Source organism: Cyrtonyx montezumae, unplaced genomic scaffold (assembly GCF_038088225.1).
Source record: "Cyrtonyx montezumae isolate F1298 unplaced genomic scaffold, pur_monq_1.0 scaffold_18, whole genome shotgun sequence".
In the NCBI taxonomy this organism is placed as follows: Eukaryota; Metazoa; Chordata; class Aves; order Galliformes; family Odontophoridae; genus Cyrtonyx; species Cyrtonyx montezumae.
In genome coordinates, this window is record NW_027071914.1 from 13,872,117 (window position 1) to 13,890,229 (window position 18,113).

Genomic DNA, 18,113 nt, shown 5'->3' on the forward strand with positions numbered 1-18,113 from the left:
AAACTTGGTGCTGCTTGTAGGGCCGTGTACACCATGGAAAAGCCAGCTGTGAGGGCTGGGAAGGGAGTGGGGAGCAGCACAGCTGGCAGTGCCCTGTGCTGCAGTGCTGGTGAAATAACCACGTGTGTCTGAAGAGTCACTCGTGGCTGAATAATGCAAATTAAATGGGCTTGGTGCTAAAGCGTTATTTGATGATATATTGCTGTTGGGGGGTATCATTATGTATATTAACTAGGATCAGGAGAGCCAGGCAGGCTGCTTTCACCAGATCCTACTGGCAGATTAGGTGATTTGTGTGCCTTTAATCAAATGCTGCAGTGCTTAATTCCATCTTGAATTAGCATTATAGCATTTAAGCATCTTAATTATAGTTTAGCAACCGTTGCCTAACGTGCATGCTATTGTTCAGAAAACCTCCAGGGGCTGTGCAGGCTCAGCCCTGCGAGGATGAGCCCTTCCACACAGCCATCCCTGAGTTAACCTGCCGTAGGCATTTATATTTCAACATCAGCTCACCACTTGTGGACAAAATCCACAAGCAGGTGTTGACTGAGTGCTAATTTCTTTCATTTCCTTCTGGTGAAAGGCAGAGAGGGAAGGAGCATGGCCCTGGTTGCTGCTGTTTTAGTTCAAACAGGCAAAGTGTGGTTTGTTCAGAGAGTTGATAACTTGAAAAAATCAATAAAGGAGGGTAAGCGTGGCACGAAGGCTTGTTCTGCAGGAAGCTGGGAGCAGATGGAGGCCAGCTCTGTGCTCGCATGGCTCTCTGCCTTCCCAGAGAGTGCTGCTTTCTGAACTGTTGGAGGACAGCTTTGTGCTTAGATGGCTGCACACAACTGGCACGACTTGTGTGAAAAACAATAGAAGTATGTGAGATCCTGAAGGTAGGAAGGAAGCCTGAAGGAACTAGAAGCTCGAGCGTTGAAGGCAGAGGGGTAGATCTGACAGCTTACATTGAGGGAACTTAATTGTGCCTGAACAAGGCTATTGAGTTGAGGTTTTCTGTACAACTTCAGTTTCTTTTTTATCACTAGTGGCACACTGCATCTGAGCAGGTTCTCCTGGTTCCTCAAGTGATGCAGCAACAAACGCATAGGAGAAAAAAACAGAAAGCTAAGAATCTTTTGTTTATATATTGAGGGATTGTAAAAGCTATCTAAAACACCTGAGGCCTCTTCTTTTGCTTTGATTGAGTGGCTTTAGTTCACTTAATAATCAGTATGGAGTCTGGCAGGGCTGGTTTTGGTCCCTTTCTTTAAGGCTGTTGGGATGCTGTAACCTGTAGGTATAACCTTGAGGTTTGTATTCACCCCTTCCAAAATGTGGTTCAGTATTGCTTCCAGCTGCAAGCGCTCTGCAGCTCTCTATGGTAGTTAACATTTCCTGTAGACAAAAATTTTAAAAGCTGTTGCATGTCTGATTTTGGTGGGGTGTTACATCCCTTGGTGCAGGACATCGGGTGCTGCATTTCAAAGCAACTAGGTTTTAGAAATGAAAGCCCAAGCACTGGCACTGCTGCAAGCAATAGAAGTAGCAGTGAGTATCAGCAGGAGCCTCCATGCAGGTTGCTGGTTAGGAGTGCTGAGTACAGCTACCTGCTGCCTGTGAGCAGTCTGCAGAGAGGATGAAAAAGCAAGTCCTGTTCTGAGAGGAGGGCCAGCAGCTGTCTCCAGCTGCCCCCGTTCCTCCTAAGCGGTTTGCCAGGGATTTTAGAAAAGCTTCCATTTTTGATTGGTAGACAATTAACCGTCTGCTCTTGTTTAAGCTAACTATCAGGTAAAGCTTACAAGCAATGCAGCTCCATATTAGACACTTGGAAACAAATTCATCTTGATCTTTAGGATTGGACTGGGGTAGTTGAGCATGAGTTGACTCAAACCCAGTGCTGTGTTCCTGTGCTTGGCTTGTGATGTTTGAAAACAGTGATGGCATGTGCACAGCTTCATCACAGGCTGCAAGCATCCCATCTGCAGCTTGGCAGTGCTGTGGTCCCTAAGGTCTCTGCTGATTCCCTTCTTGATTCTACAGCAGGCCCTGTGTAGGGTCCCAGCTGATGTCACTGGAGAAATTCAGCCTGGGAAGGCCTGGGACTAAAGTGACAACTGAAGGATATCTGCAGGTTATTGAAGCAAACCCTGTTTTTACTCAGTGATGTAATAAAAAGTTCCTGTGTGCAGAGAGATCTGTACTGAAATATGATCTCTCCAGTAGTGAGTTTGGAGGAGGGTGTTCGGAATTGTTAAGATAACTGGTTTAGTTAAGGTGGCTGAGTACATCCAAAAATAATCTATAGCACAGAGAATGCTTTTGGTCACGGACGGCCATTCACACACAGTGTCATGGGATCGCCGTAGTGCATCGCTGGCATTTGGCAGGGAGAGGAAGCACACATCACAGCTTCCCTTCACTTGGGCCTCTGAGCCCTCACTGTTGGAGGACTGTGCTGTGCCAATAAACACCTTGAAAACACTGCAAAGATCTAGGATGGAATTGCCAAGGTGGTAAATGGGAAGATGAGGTGATGCCACTTGGTCCTCCAGAGGCTATTGATTTGGGGCCATGCTTTTAAAGTTACAGACAGGCAGTTCTGCAGGTACCACTATGCACCTCCTCAGGCCTCCTGGTTGTTCTGCACTTAGTCAGTCAAGCCTGTGTTGTTCTGTAGCTAAGCTGATGTTGAATGCTCCTGTGGTCATTTAGGGAAGCAGCTCAGGCTGCTGCAAGTGCGTGTTTGACCTGTTAGGGATTGAGGCACAGGACCTTTTCAGTTGTACTGCCAGGATGTCTAGTGGGTTAATTCCCAGTGTAGGATGTAAAAGAAAAGGGATGTGGTTTTCTCTTTGTCTTACCTCAGAGGTGAATTCTGAGTTGGATTATCATAAACTCCGTGAAAATCTTCAGCTTCACTCTTTGAATTTAACTGGCCAAAGTTTGTAGCATCTGCTCGATTGCCCAGCCCTGGTGTGTCTGTGCTGTAGGAAGGCAGGCTGGCCACGTCTCGGTCCTTGACTGCAGCCTGGCTGCTCCTGGCAAAGCCGGGTTTCTTCATGGTGATTTGCACAGCTGGCATGTGGGCAGCACCTGCAAAGCTGTCCAGTTCTTTTGCTCCTAAAAGGAGAATTGTTCACAACTCAGGCAGAAAGCAGTGGAGGTTCATCAGTACAGCATGCTGCAGTAACCTGGAGTGAAGATGGGGCCTCTGTTCTGGTGGATGAGAGCTCGACCTGCCTGGGCTCTGCTTAAACCTAAACTTGCACAGCGGAGTTAGCCAAACTGGGGCTGGTGAGCTTTGGTTTACACACGAGGTGTTGTTCTGTTTGGAGATGGCTTTCAGCACAAACAAGACAAGGTGTGTGTTTCAGTAATCAATCAAGGTGTGGGTACAGGCAATGTGTTGGGCTAAGCTAGAGGTCCTGAAGGGATGATGCAGCAATGAGATTCCTTTGTGACAGAGCTCCATTCCCCCTCTGTCATCTTTACCCTGATCCGGGTGGAAGAAAGGCAAAAGGAGAAATACAGAACAACTTGCATTCATCTCTGGGATGCACCCAAGCAAACTGCATTGGGGCCATTTCTCTTTGAATCAGTGGAAGCACTTGGGTCTGGATTTTGCTTGGTAGAGATCTGGGACTGCGTGATGCTGAGCTGCAGCAAATGCTCTCAAGCTCAGTTGCTCAGCTCAGAGGTTCATCTGCTTACCTGGGGAAACTGAGAGACGTGCACTGGATGCTGCAGATCCAAATTCATTTTCAGCAACACATTTAAATATTCCAGAGTCCTCTGGAAATGCTTCTGTAATAACCAGGGTGCAGACTTCCTCTGAAATGACAAATTCAGGCATGCTGCTGTACTGTCAAAGCCAAATGTTTATGGGCAGAAATTAGTCCTTGCAAAAGGACTGTTAGTTTGTGATGGGCTTGGCAGCAATCAAATGCAAGCAGGTGGTGTAAAAGGCATATGAAGAATACTTCTTCACTGCTGTGGAATAGATCAGGGCCTTTCAGGTGCTTGTATTGAAAGCAAAGCTGTTTGCCTGGCACTGCTTAATGTCTTCTGGCTACTCTTTGAGCACTGTTGTTTTAAACTGGGTTAGGTGGAAGAAAGTTAAGCTTAGGGTACTAAACTGATGTGCTTTCCAACAAAGAAATGTGCAGCGTACTTACCAGGAACTGATGATGAACAAGCCTCTGCTCAAAATAAGAGAGAAAAAAATGGAGTGATTATAGTGCCAGACTGGAAGCAAGTCTTGTTCTTACTTTTTTGTCAACATCCCAGTAAAATGGCTGTACATCAGCCAGGCATAGCAATGCTTACTTTTTCGTAGAATTCGGAAGTCTGCAGAATCTATTATCTGATCGTATTCCCTGTACCAGTGTACCTGTAAGGTGGGTGTAGTGTGAACACGACATTCAAATACCACTAGCTGTCCCTTTGTAGCTCTTATGTTCTGTAGACCCTGGGGGAGGAAAAATTGGTGTTAAGTGGCTGACCGAAGTATTTCCTTACTGAAATAATTATTAGGGAGCAATGCAACCTTCTGTGAATATGTTTTTTGTTTTTTGTACAGTAATAGATTTAATTCCAAATGTGGGTTTTTGAAGTGAGTTGCGACTGGAGTTTTCTTTTTGACCTGCAGACCAGTGCTTATTAAAAAGACTGAATGAAAATGATTTCATTATTTAAATGAAAAAAAAAAAAACACAGGAAAATAAATATCTATTCCGGTGGATGCAACGTAATAAGGGAGGTTACTGTGAGAGGTTTTCCACCTCAGCTTTCTTTGTAGGAAATAAACGGGATGAATTCATGTGAGTAGTCTGGACCATTTACCAGTTAAGATGCTTGTTTGATGGCACTGCATATGAAGCATGTTGGCTTTTTTGAAAGCCAAGTGAACCAAAGTTCCAGGCTCTTTTCTCACAGAACAAGACAACTTGAGATCTGCAGCTGGCAGTTGAAGCTGCAGTGTGAGCTGTGTTGTTCATTGGGCGCTCCTTACCTTTGTGAACACGGGTGTGATTCCATAGGGAGATCCAGTGAGGCTTCCTGAGGGACTCTGCATCTGTATGTAGTGAAGAAAAGCAATTTTATTAGCTTGAATTTCTGATCTGCAGAAGCTCATTTGTATTGCTGGCACTCTATTTGAAAGATGCCGAGGTGTTTTATCTGTTGTTCACACACCAACCTAATAAATACCCCTTGGAGAGTTCCCCATTCAAATGCTCTGTGAGAAAATGATTCATTGGACTGTTAGCTCAAAATCACTGGAATGGGGAAGTGGTAACTGATAAGTGTTGTTGGTCTTATGTTGTAAGGCAGTTAGTTCATTGCCTATCTTGTGTAGTCTGTGTAAAGATCAATGTTGCTTTCCAGTAGTTGCTCCCTTCTACAGAGATCTCTACCTGGCTTCTCTGGTGTATGCAGTAATTGCAATGTGCAACTGAAGTGCTTGGGTTCATTTTGCTGGAGTAATGGTCTTTATGTAGTCTCTAACTCCTCCAAAATAATCCAAGTTGTTCTATTTTTCCCTTCCAGCCTGAGCTGTGATGTCAGTCTGTCTCTAGATAGTCTGAATTCCCCAGCTCTTGCCTGGTTCTCTAAACCAACTATCTATTCTGAAGTGAATCTGTGAAGGAGGCTGACAAATGGCTAAGCTGTGTGGCAGCCACTCAGTTATTTCCAGTCTTCTCTCTGCTCCATCACTTCTGGCACTTCTGGCTAGAAAATGTTCCAGGCCAGAAGTCACTTTTCCAGGCATTAGGGTCCAGATCTTGTTATTCCTGACGACCTTTGTCACATCACTGGAATACTGTGAGCTGATCCTTACAAAATACTTCTCTGGCACTGTAAATGATAATTTTAAAAACAAGTAGACAGCTCTTTGAGTGTCAGTGGATAGAGGCTGAATTGAAGCAGTGGAACTCTGGTGGGTTGAATGGCTACTGGGGACTTCATTGGCTGAGGAACCAATGGTCAGCAAAACACTGGTGGCTTTCCACTTTTTCCTGGAGTGAGGGGGAAAATAAACAGGGCAGGGTGGAGACAAAGGCTTTAGGAGTCTGGATCTACTTGAGCCAACAGTTTGTACTTACTGTGACATTCCCTTGGACGCTGAGACTTGCAGGGAGACTGAGCTTGTGAGTTTACCTCATTACCTGGAAACACAAGCAAAATTCAGTGTTTTACAGCTATCTTGTTTTCCTTGCAACGCAACAGTAGCATCCTTAATATCTGAGAATAGGCTCAGGTCACCTGCAGAGCTTGGGGATGTTTAACCAACGCTGCTGATACTGATGCAAGGAACAGAATTAACCTGTGAAACCTGGTTCCATAGTTCTACTAAGGCTTTTCTGTATTTTAGCTGAAGTGCCTAAAGAGATGCAGAGCATGGTGTAGGGATCCTCAACAGACCAGGATTTAGTGCCTCTAACAGGATGACTGGTTACAGAAACACAGAGTCGTATATGCATCTAAACTCTTCCAAGGCCTTTCGTAATGGTGTGATCCAAATCATTTGGATTTGAGATGTGTTCTTCTCTCCCTGCTTTCTGCTAACTCTCTGAAAGAGACAAACCACACGGTACTGAAGGCTGTTTTGTTTTTAGTTGGGGTTGGCCAGTGTGGCCCTGTGATAACTGTGGGTGGCCATGTGAGACAGTGGGCTGCTTTAAGGCATTTGAACATCTCTGACAAGAACACGTTAGTACGTGTCTCATTCAAACCTGCCATGTGTTGCCCTTGGCCTTGGTCCAGCAAAGCAGTTACATGTGTATTTAGACCACCCATGGCCTTCATACTTCTGATTGCTGCTCTTAGGTATCTCCCAAGCAGTTCTAGGATGGCTCCTGTCCAAGCTCGGAGCATGCACCCTTCAGCAGGGCAGTGCTATGATGCAAGGACTGCTGGATAATCCTAAACCCTTGGATGTGGGAGAAGAGCATGGGAAGCCAATGTTATGGAGTTGCCCTGGGCTCCCGCCGCAAACCAACCCTGGCAGCACTCCACTGTGGATCCCTGTGACACTGTGAGCACTGCCTCCTTGCAGACTGTTAGGTAACAGTCAGTATAGGCACTGTTCAAGACCTGTAAAATGGGCTGATTTCTTTTGTGTTGGTTTTTTTTTCCCTCTTAGTATTAATAATAATATAAAGGTAGTTTACACATATGTTCACACTGATAAGAAGTTCCTGAGCTAACATACCTGCTGCAAAGGTCTCCCCACATAACTGACACAGCATTAACAAAACTGCATTGTGTGATCTATGCCCCCTTTAATTCTGTACAGTGAAAAAACTCAATTCTCCAGTAGGTATGCTGTCGCTCTTGGCTGTTCTGCTCTGTCTCCAAATCCGTGCTCTGTGTTGAACTGAGGAAGATGCCTAAGTGCAATACCTAAACAGGAATAACAACATCAGCTTATGCGTTTGTGCTCAAGGCATAGTTTTGTGGCATTAGTTCATGATGTGGCAGTGGCAGCTAAGACCTTCTGACACAACGGAGTCCGTGGCCAAAGATGATGGCTGTCATTCTTGCGGGTGGAACTGGGCTGATGTCACACAGTGTGCAGTTGGTGTTCCCACAGGAAGCTATTCCTGTGGTGCTGCAGCTACCTGCACTCAAAGGCTAGGCTGAGCTCCTGCCAGAGCAGGATCTTCTCAGTTCAATTAAAGGGAGACCCTTCCACGGGGAGGTCAGTGCCTGGCTGCCCTAGGTGTCCACAGTCAGAAGCAGAACCCCTCCTTGAATTCCCCATTGCTTGCCAGCACCCTGGTTTGGAGGCAAACTCCAAACTCCTTCGTGTGCACAGTCTGTGTTAGATGCTGTGCTCTTGCCCTGTGTTGTGTGGTTCTTCCATTTTACAGTCGCTTCCAGTAGGTGTGTTGGACTTTTTCACTGTCAATATTGAACTTGAATAAGTTTAGTCACCTAAACAGGCACTACTTTTAGTCTGAAGCTGCCTGTTTTTGGTTGAGACTGAATGTTGCTGTGGCTCACGATATTTGGTAAGCCATGAGACTTTCAAGTGTGTGGATGGCAGGTGCTGCTTCAGAAGGCAGAGTGAATGTAGGAGAGTAAATGTACTCGGACTTTGGAAGGCTGACCAGCCCTGCTGCTATTATGTGATTTCAGAGGGTAGAAATAGCAGGCTTCTGTGCACGTCCAGCTTCTCAGGAGAAATGAGAGGAGGTTGTTAGCTTCCAAGCAGGTGCTGGTAAGTCGCTCTGAGTAGGTGTTTTCTCTTTGAAATGTGTCCTTTTCGTTCAGGTAGGGCCAACTGCTCCAGGCTGCCTTTAACTCCCTGTGCTCAGTCGCCTGTGATCCCCTCCCCGAGCGCTGCCGAAGCATTGCGATGACAGCCGGGAGCATTCCCTGAGCTCCATGCATGACATGCCCTGTGCCCGTGTTTGCCTTGCTGAGCCTTTCTGCAGCAGGTTAGCGGAAACGTTGGCACTGTACAGCTTACGCCCTTGAAAGAATATATAGCCTAGGTTTTACCTTGGTGAGTCATTCCAGCAGTCTTAGTGTCTCTGTAAATGTCAGCCTTTACTTAGTGTAACTCTAGATCTTTGTGAGGAGGACAGAATTAGACTCAGCCAAATGAAGAGTCCAGGGACCTTTGCAACCCAACACCAGAATGACTGCAAGGTACATACAGATCATGCTGTCGACATAAACCATAATGATGACATTCTAGCATTACCTGAATAGTTGACATGGCTGCAGAATTATGTGATGTGCAACACTCGGACAAATTTAACACCGGGCTAGGAAAGTATTAAAGCTGCACAGAGCCCTTCTGCCAGGTATTTAGGTCATGGAAAACCCATTAAATCTGTTTTAGGAACAAAATGGGCATCTGCAGGATCTGAAATATGCTGCGTTATAAACTGGAGATAGGGGGAAGGAGTACATCTCTAAATCTACACCTAGAGGTAAGGCAGGCCTGGGCTGCATCATGGTATTAATGTACTAGCATCCCTTTGGTTCAGAAAAAGGCAAAAAATACAAAGAACAGGGAAGCAACCTTCAGTTAATCTGTGATGCATTCTGCAAGCCATCTGTGCGTACCTCAAGGTGCTACTCATTTTTGTAGAAGCATTTAAACTTTGAGAATGTACTGTAGACACTTGGATGTCTTGTGATGCATAACCTGTGTGTATTAACACTGAACACATTTGAAGGTGGTACTGCACAGAATGAGCAGTGGGGCAGTCACTGCCTAAAGGCAGTGGGAAGGTAAAAGCTCTCCCTTGAGCTCTGTCTTCTGTGCTACGTGGCTAAATGGGGAAATTGTCCCTGCTTTGGTAGTGAATTTAGTAGTTGTGAGTTGGTGATGTGAATGGAATTGAAGAGGTAATTGTGGCCATTGATGGGGTATTTCTGGAGGCTGCCAAATCCTGTTTGGAGCTGATGCCTGTCCTGAACTGTAGAAATGCAGCTAAATGCAAGGGCAGTTTTTATAGCGTATTTTCAGAAGATGTGGCACTGCAGTGCACTATGTCATAGGCTCATTCTCTCTGTGCTAGGTTTTTAATGCTTTCCTCCAAGTAGTTAGGATATGGATTTGCATCTGAAAAATAGTACGTGAAAGTCGTGTGGGAATTTCCATACACATTATCCAGGAGAAACAAAAAGGTGCTCTGGCTTCTAAGGACAGGCTTGCTGTGGGATTAGCAAAGACCTTCAAGCATGGAGAGCAGCACAACTGCTGACAAGTGTGTACTGTCTCCATGCTTGAAATTCTATGCTAAAGCTTAAAATGAGTTTGTCCATCGCACAGAGCAGAATGTCACAAGAAAACAACGCCAGCAATCTGAATAGAACAACATATATTACAGTAGTCTTAATGTGGGGAAAAAGCACAGCTGAAAGCTTAATTTTAGAATTGGTTAAGACTTGTCTGCAGTGAGATAGCAATCACTTTCAAATACACAGCTCATGTGGCCACGAAATCAGTGGGATGTTGGTATCCATAGGCAGTGCCAGTATGCACGTGGTCAGCGTGCTATTGCTCCTGGCACATGTCCCACTCATAGTGTGGCATGAAGGGAGGGGTCCCCATCATCTCCCCCTCCTCACTGCCTTCTGGTGGCCCTGCAGCTCCCAGGTCCAACCCCTGTGGCAGAGCTCAGAGCTCCCAGTGCGGCTCGGGGGCCGCCTAGTGGGGTGCATCCCTGCGGGAGCCAGGCCCTCCATCCAGCGTCTGCAGGCCAGGGCTGAGCGAGCTGACTTTGTTCCTCCTGTTACGTGCTTCTTCTGAGCACAGCTGTTTCTCAGGGCTGGAAAAATCCTGGCTTTCCCACCCCTTGTTTGAATAACAGCTGAACTGCCGACAGATATTGGACACTTCAATGAAACTGGAGTTCCTAGAAGCAAGAGACTAAATCCCTTTTTAGGCACCGAAATTAAGACGCCTTGAGCTTATTTTAAGAGACGCTAAGCATCCACTTGAAATCATGAGGAATCCAGAGCTGTTAAAATAAACCTCAGGGGGCTCTTCAGCAGAGGGGTTCTGCTGCTGTGAGCTGATGCTCATCTAGAAATGGTCCCTGCTGTTGCAGGAGTGGGGGTTTTGTAAACGGAATATTTAGGGCTCAGATTGCCAGTGCCATGTTAAACAGATCCTGGTCATTTCCCTCTTTCCTTCCTTCTCTGTGGAAAAGAACCAAAAACCTGTGTACTTCTTTGCATGTCAGAGCTACAGGAACACAGATGGATTTTTGTGCCCAGAATTTCTGGCACATGAAGGTTGCAAGTGAACGAAGATGCCAGTGTCCCGTATAGACACCTAGAGTAGATAGAGAAATGGCCTCAATCCTAATATATATGGCATCCTACAGCCATTTTTTTTTTCTCTAAGAAGAAATCCTGGCAGTGTGATTCGGCCACCCCAGAGTGCAGCGATGACTTTTGTGTGAGTCATAATGAGGATTAAATTAATGCAGCCAAGGAAGAGCGCAGCCTGGCCAGCTCTGTGCTTCATGTGGGGCACACCTTCCAAGGAGGTGGAGATCTCATTCCAGCAGGCTTAGGAGATCTGAATTGTGTGCTTGGTGTGTGTAACTGTGCATGACTCATGGTTTTACTATCCTGAGCTCCACGATGACATGTTATTTTTGTGTATTACTGTTCTCCCCAAACCAGACCTGCTGACCTGCTATGTATGTACTCCTTTCTTCACGGAGACAGAACTTTTGTGACCAGCACTGTATGAGCTGTGACTGCTGTAGCAAAGCATGGGATGGCAGTAATATATTTGTAATTACCAAAATTGAATGAATGCAAGAAGAGCCTCTTCTGTCCCAGAGCCTCCTACTTTTACCTTGCTGCTTTATATTGCATTGAACAGGAATGAAGAGAAAGTGTAGCCTCAGGTAGAAGCATGTTCAGTGGGAACATAGGTGCCAATAGCTAAGCTGCACTCAGAAGCAAACAGAAAGCAGCTCTTGCATTTTTCCTGGTATATTTTATGTAATCTATCACACAATGGGCCCTACATAGCCATCCCAAAGCTCATCCTGACTGGTGATCAAACACTTCTCCATAATAGCACCATTGTTTTACATCTGGAAGAGCCAGAGATGTACCAGAGCTGCTGAGCCCTGCCTGGCTGCCCATGTTCTTGCTATGCATTTCTGGTCTTCATCCTGTGTCCAGCTTCAGCTCCACCAGCAGTGGTCACACCGGCATGCATTTGTTATGCAGAGCCACAAGCACTAGGGACAGGCAGTGCCAGCACTTCACACACAGAGCAAAGTCCTTGTGAGGGGTTAAGACTCATAAATTAAGCATGAAACCCAGGTTTCCCCTTGCAAGCACTTGTGTTGTGAGGCAAGTGTTATTTAAAGCTTTCTCCTCTCTGCTTTCACTGCCATTTGGCCATTTTATCTGTGTGTGACTCCTGTAGGGACAGAGCGAGGGGCTGCAAACAGCTCTCTCCCTGCCCTCTGCCTAGGCTGGGCCCTGGCTTTCATCTCCTCACTGGAGAAGCTGGGGCATCTGCTGGTGTGTGAGAGCCTGAGTCTGTGCCAGCAGCTCTGGCCCACCACTGGAAGAGCTGCAGTGGTCAGAGAGCTGCCATCCCCGCTGTGTGTGCTGCAGTGTCACCACAAAGCACCGAACAGGGGGTTCTGTTGTACTGTAAAACGTAGTGGTTGGCTTTTTTTTGTATATATGTACTATTCCAGTGTCAGGGTTTTTACACAAAGTGCAGATAATCGGAGTACTGTTAAGGCACGGAGAGGCATGTTTGTAGAACTGAGGTGTAGGTGCTGCAGTTGGAAGTGTCAGTTCTCAGAGTCGTTACTCAAGCAGCCTAAATTAAGCCATTGCTGTGCAAACAAAACTAGGAAATGATTTTCCGAAGCCCAAGCCATTTTGTAGAAAACTGAGCTGGCAGAATGTTGCATAGAGTTAAATCACTTGCACAGATGTTTCTCAAATGAAAAATACATGCACCTGCTCTCATGCTTTTTTTAACACTAGGAAGTAATGGCATTTAGCTCTCATGACCAGATCTAATGACAGTGGCATGTGCCATTCCCTTGTTTCATGGGGGAGAAGAGGTAAGTTCAAGTGATGAGCAGTGATGTTTGGGCTTCCACGAAGCTGCATGTGCCTGGCTCGTGCTGAGCTGTGAGCTCTGCCTTTGGGGAGCCCAGGAGAAGGCTGGGCACAGGCAGGATCCCCTCCAGGAATACAATCGGTCTAATTTTAGCAGTGAGTGTGGCATTTGATCTGGAAGCAGCTGGTGGCAGACAAATCTGTTGGCCTGTCAAGCAGCCTGAGTGCATTGCAGATGAATACGTTCATTTCCACTCAAAGACAAGCTGAAAGCCAGAGCTGGGTTTAGCTGGTGCTTGACTTGAAGTAAAACAGAATGATATCTTTGTAGATGGTGCAGTGCCCAAATCTCAAGATTTTAATGACAGTTCATTAGAAAAGTGAGTTGCAGCTTATTTTTATAGCCCCAGATTGCATTTCATCTTTGTACACTGCTCTTTTCTGTTTTCTAGTTGGTGGTAAGGATTTCTGGTCACAATGCCTCTGCTTCCCTCTTGTGAAAAGGTTTCTATGGTAAAATGTTTATGTGATGATCACCACCAGTGGTCCGAGCCTGAGCTGCTGCTGGCCCCTGATCTGCCAGGTGTCACTCCCATTGCTGAGCAGTGTACCTAGGAAGTGATCTCTGTGGATGCTCGGGTTGCTGTCTTTTTAGCAGCTGACATACAAACTTTCTAGGTAGAAAAGTCCTAAAAATACAGCAGGGCTTGACATTTCTATCTGCTGGAAAGGTACAAGGATGGGCTGTCTGCTAAACTCCTGCTCAAGTGTCCTGTAGGCAAGCTAGAATGCTTCGCTGCTGGAAATTCTCAGGAGGACAGAAACGTCTCATCCAGCGCGTGTTGGGTTTGCGTGGCAGTGCTCAGCTGCACGATGGATGCAGACTGCAGCTGCTGCAGTGGGGCAGCCCCTGGCAGGCAGTGAGGGGTGGTCCCATGTCAGACTTTGGACATGAGGGAATGATCTGGAGGCATCTCGGCAGAACAGGACACAGGAATGCCAGGGTGTTGCCTCTGCTTGCTTCCCTCTCCCCCACAGTTTGATTCTGATCAGTAACTACATTTAAAGTTTCGTAGGTTAAATATGCAACAGAGATAGAGCTGAGTTACAATTCTTGCTAATTTTATTTTAGTAAATAGGTGAAGTTCCTCTCTCTGGCAGTGAACCACTGCAGTTACTCATTGCCTTTTGAAGTAACAGCTGGGTATTTCTCTAGGAGATGGCACAATGTTAAAAAGAGCTCTCATATACTCCAACCTGCTGCTTGGTACAAATGAAAAGCAAAATCTGGAAGGAGTGAGTTGATACCCAGGCAAAAGAGAGAACAAAGGTTCTTCCAAGTGGCAGGTGCTGCACTTGGGTATGCCTTGCTCCCTGCTCTGTCAAGGAAATGCCTGTTCCTTAGCTGCTTTTTGCACCTGGAGTTGGGAGGCTCCAAACTTCCATCTCCACTTGTCCCTTGTTTTCACCACCCCTGTGATATGCCAGAAACAGCATGTAAAAATTTCTTTTTCTGGGGCTGCACAAACAGGAAAGGTGTTCTTAAGGCATATGATGGTAGCTTTATTGTTGGAGTGTGAAATTCTGTGGCTGCAAATGAGGCACTGCTAGAGGGTCAGAGCAGTCTGCTACTGCTGAAAGGTACCTCTATTCCTGGTACCTCTGCTGCAAATAGTTCCCAGGGCTATGAAAAGACTCTCCCTGAAAAGAGGTGTTATATTCTCTGGCTGCCTTATTCCCTGTAGCATCTCTGTCCCTTCTCTTTTCTTTTTACCTTCTGGTGAGCTGTCTTTAGGAAGAGGCTGTGGAGCACAATGGATGCTGTGCTGCACACCTGAGCCTGCATCCCAGCCAAGTGTAAAGCAGCAGCTGGATGCTTGGTGGGCTTTTCCCTTCTTCTCCCAGCCCAAGACACTAAGTCAAATACTGATGGTTTTGCTGCTTGCAAAGTAACTCATCAATTAGGTGAAATGTTCAAGGGGGAGAGTCAATCGTGGAGGTGAGAGATGCTCATGCAGGCAGACACACTGAAGGGCTGGAGCTCCTGGTTTGCCAGGATGCCCAGAAGCCCACTCTTGATGAGCCCACAGGGAAGAGCAGAGCTCCTCAACATGCTGGAAGGGGAGCACTGTCATCCCCGCCTCTCCTTCCCCCCTCCCAAAAAGCCAGCACGTAACCTGAGAGCACAATCAATGTGATGGAAGTTAAAGTGTTACTCACCTCTAAGCCATCAGTTTGGTTTTGGGGCTCCTGCTGCCAGCAGCCTGAGGCAGTGCTGAGTCTTGAAGTGGAAAGTGTCCTCTCCTTCAGCTCCCCTCCGAGGACTGAATGCTGCCTGGGGTGGGGGGTTACATTTCTAATGTGCAGATCCCTGCTTGTGAGTGATGGCACGGCGGGAATGTCAGCTGTATGGGGATAAACTGCAGCAATTTATTCTCTCCAGCCTACTGGAAAGTCAAGAGAGCAGCACACAGCTGCAACAAAACAGGTTTGCTGTTGAAATTCAACGGTGGCCAGGTCCTTAGCTGCTTGTAACTTACCGTGTTAGTTCTCCTGGGTGCTGGGAGGATTCTGGCTTGGGTTGATTGTGATTCTCTGCATTGAAAGGACAGAAAGAGAAGTGAGATGAAACTCCACTGGAAGCAAGGCATTTTTATGCAAAACTGGAACGTACAAAATTTCCTATGTACTTGGGATGTGGAAGAAAATTTGAGCTGCTTTCCCTCCTCAGATGCTGAGGAATGGATGCAGAGGATAGCTTGGGTTTGATGGAGTCAGCATATATCTTTCTGACTCCAGCAGTGTCTCCTCCAGACTTGGTAGAAGAGCCATGAGAGCTGAAGGAACTTGATGTTAAGTGCTTAAATTGGTAAATTGTTAAATTAAGTGCTTAACTGTGTGTTTTGGGGAGCTGTGTGCAAGTGCTCCAGGGTAGGACTAGACCTCCCGAGGTGGAGCTGGCTGTCACACTGAAAGCATCTGCAGGCGAGTTGGATCTTGTCTTCTGCTTTCCACAGCTGTGTTGGGTGCAGTCTTGGTGTTGTCAGCCTTCAGCAGCTCTGCCACCTCAGAAATCAGCTGCTTGGCAAAACCGTACCCAGCAGTCTGGGGTGTGCTGCCTTAGCCAATTCTGTGGGATCACAGAGGTCTTTCACAGGTTCCCAGTTTGAAAATACTGCTAGTCAGCTTTCCTGCAAGCACAAGCTGCCTGATTTCTATGGTTACCTGCCTGCTTCATTCATACTATGCTTCAGAAGCTGTGCAAAAAGGCATAAATCACTTTTATGTGAGATGCTAAAGCATCTTTCCCAGTACTGTTATTAACAGCTGTGCCATTTTGTGGAGTCTCTGCAAACTGCTCCTGGGCATCTGTACCCGGGGGTGGGGGGAAGAGGGAGCTGAGCTCTCTCCTTCAGCCCTGCTGCCTTGAAGTCCCACAGTGGGGGAGGTGTGAGGCTGGACAAGCAGGGATGCAAGTTGGTGATTTCTTCACCACGATGAGGGGTGGATTTGATACTTGCAGTAGTCAGCACACATTTCTGCAGGATGTACCATGTTGGTCTGTAGCAGTTGTGCAAAAGGAATGTGAGCTGCCCGCTGTTGGACTCTGCACTGGTTAAGTCCTTGGGGTCCAGTCAATGGGGTCTGCTTGGATCCCCCAGCTAGACAATCTAACCCAAGGAATTTAAACTACTCTTCACCTCCTGATGGCGTCATTATCAGATGAACTTTTGACACCAGCTCTAATGCAGGGCTGGTGGGAAGAGGTGGACTATTCCAGCCATCTTAAACCCTTCTCAAAATGGAAAAGCAGCTGCTCCAAGGGCTGCAAGTGCTGGGGCCCTTCTTCCTCAAGAGCTCTGTCAGGACCTTTCGAAATGACACTTTCACTGACACCACATCAAATTCTGAAACAGATGAACAGTGATTTTTTTCTCTGCTCTTTCTGAGCAGAGGAATGGAGGTAATGAGCAGTCTTAGTGTCACAATGAATGGAGCTGCCCTGTGAAAAAGTGGTTTCTTCACTGGCCAGTTGGTGCCTAGGCTAGGTTTGGTGGTATGAGTTAAACTGGGAGAGTGCCTGGCAGACACAGCTGGTCTTTCCCAGGGAGTGATTTCCTTCTGACAGACAGGCTGCTTGTGGGGAGCTGCTGGGAGGGAGGATGCTGAGCTGCCAGCCCCATGAGGACAAGCTCCTGCACTTGCTGGATGTTTGCAGGTTGGTATCTAGTGTTCAGGGATGGGATCACAGGTTAAGAGCAAGCAGCAGTGAACAGAGAGGGACAGATTCAGGGAGGCTGAAGTCACACAGAGGTGTCACAAATTGCCCACAGAGGCCTGTGAGTGTGTGCTAGGGCTTTCCCCATCCTCTATCTTCTCACACTGAGGTCTCAGGGTGAGCAGTGAGTATTGACAGACCTAGCCAAGTTTTGCTGGGTAAACTTAGTCCAGCCTGTCTGAAACTGGACCCACCAGTAGGCTCAGCCAATCTGATCAGGCCTAGCCAAACCTGTCTGAGAGCAGCAGTCACTGCTCTGGATGCCTCCATCCTCACTTGTGTTCTGGTCCAAACCCACCTTTGGCCTGGTGTGGCTTCTCTGGCTTTGGGGGAGTGATGCTGTATTTGGACAATAGGAGATATCTGACCTTTCCTCTGTAAGCCACCATCCCGTGGATGTGATGTGGTCATCCTGGCTGTTTATCACCGTGTATTGGAGTAAATACTCCGATTATGTCACCGTTAGGCAAATCCTCTTCTAGATTCTGCTGGCACATGTTTGTAGCCTTCAAGAGTGTTGAGCAAGTGTGGTGGTAAAGGATTGCACATGAGCGTGAGCAATTTGGAAACGCGCATTATGTAATAAAAGTGGCACTGCTGGCAGCCATCCTCAGTCATGTTTGGGCACTCACTTCTGTAAGCAATTCAGCAGAGGTGCTGCTTGCTGAATCCCAGGAGCAGCGTGTTAGTGGGCAGTCTGGCCAGCCTCAAATTAAAGTTCACTTGGTGATGCAGTAGAGATGATACGTTGTATGATGCCTTAAGGCATCCTCTTAGTGGATGATCTTAGAGCTGTGCCTTCTGGTATCGTTCCCTTGGGTTTAACTTGATGTTTTGACCTATCTAATATATTTTCCACTGTAACTTAAGGCCGTGTCAGTCAGAGCTGTACACGCATATCTATAGGTAACTCGAGGAGTGGTGAACGTTGCTGGATGTCTGCCAGCCCTGGTATGAAAGGCTCACGGGAGGCACAGCATGGGTGATTCTTGTACGAAGCAGCTGAGTTTGCTGCAGCTCTTTGATCTGCCCACCTCGGAGCAGGCAGCAGGTGGCACCAGCACCCTGCTTCTTGCCAAACAGGTGAACTCAGCATTGAAGCTGGAAGAGTAAAGCTGCAGCAGGGCTCCTTAACGTTATTATTTTTATCATTCAGAAGTGCCCGGTTTCTCCCTGTAGTCCACAGACTCACCTCTGTGTGTCCGGGCTGTGCTGCTGATGTGCAGTGTTCCCCACGTCACTGTGTGTGCTGCAAATACCATCCTTGTTC

General features: G+C 46.9%; 2 long non-coding RNA genes across 2 annotated transcripts in view; one reads left to right on the top strand and one right to left on the bottom strand.

The window, feature by feature from the left end:
• LOC136047574 (uncharacterized) overlaps positions 1-18,113 on the top strand; it is a 29,891-nt gene that overhangs the window by 6,138 nt on the left and 5,640 nt on the right. The window lies entirely within an intron of this gene.
• Positions 4,418-14,827, bottom strand: LOC136047576 (uncharacterized). Its single transcript, XR_010622100.1, has 4 exons — positions 14,785-14,827; positions 6,093-6,155; positions 5,000-5,062; positions 4,418-4,456 (listed from the first exon to the last, which is right to left on the bottom strand). It is a non-coding gene; the product is annotated as an uncharacterized LOC136047576 (long non-coding RNA).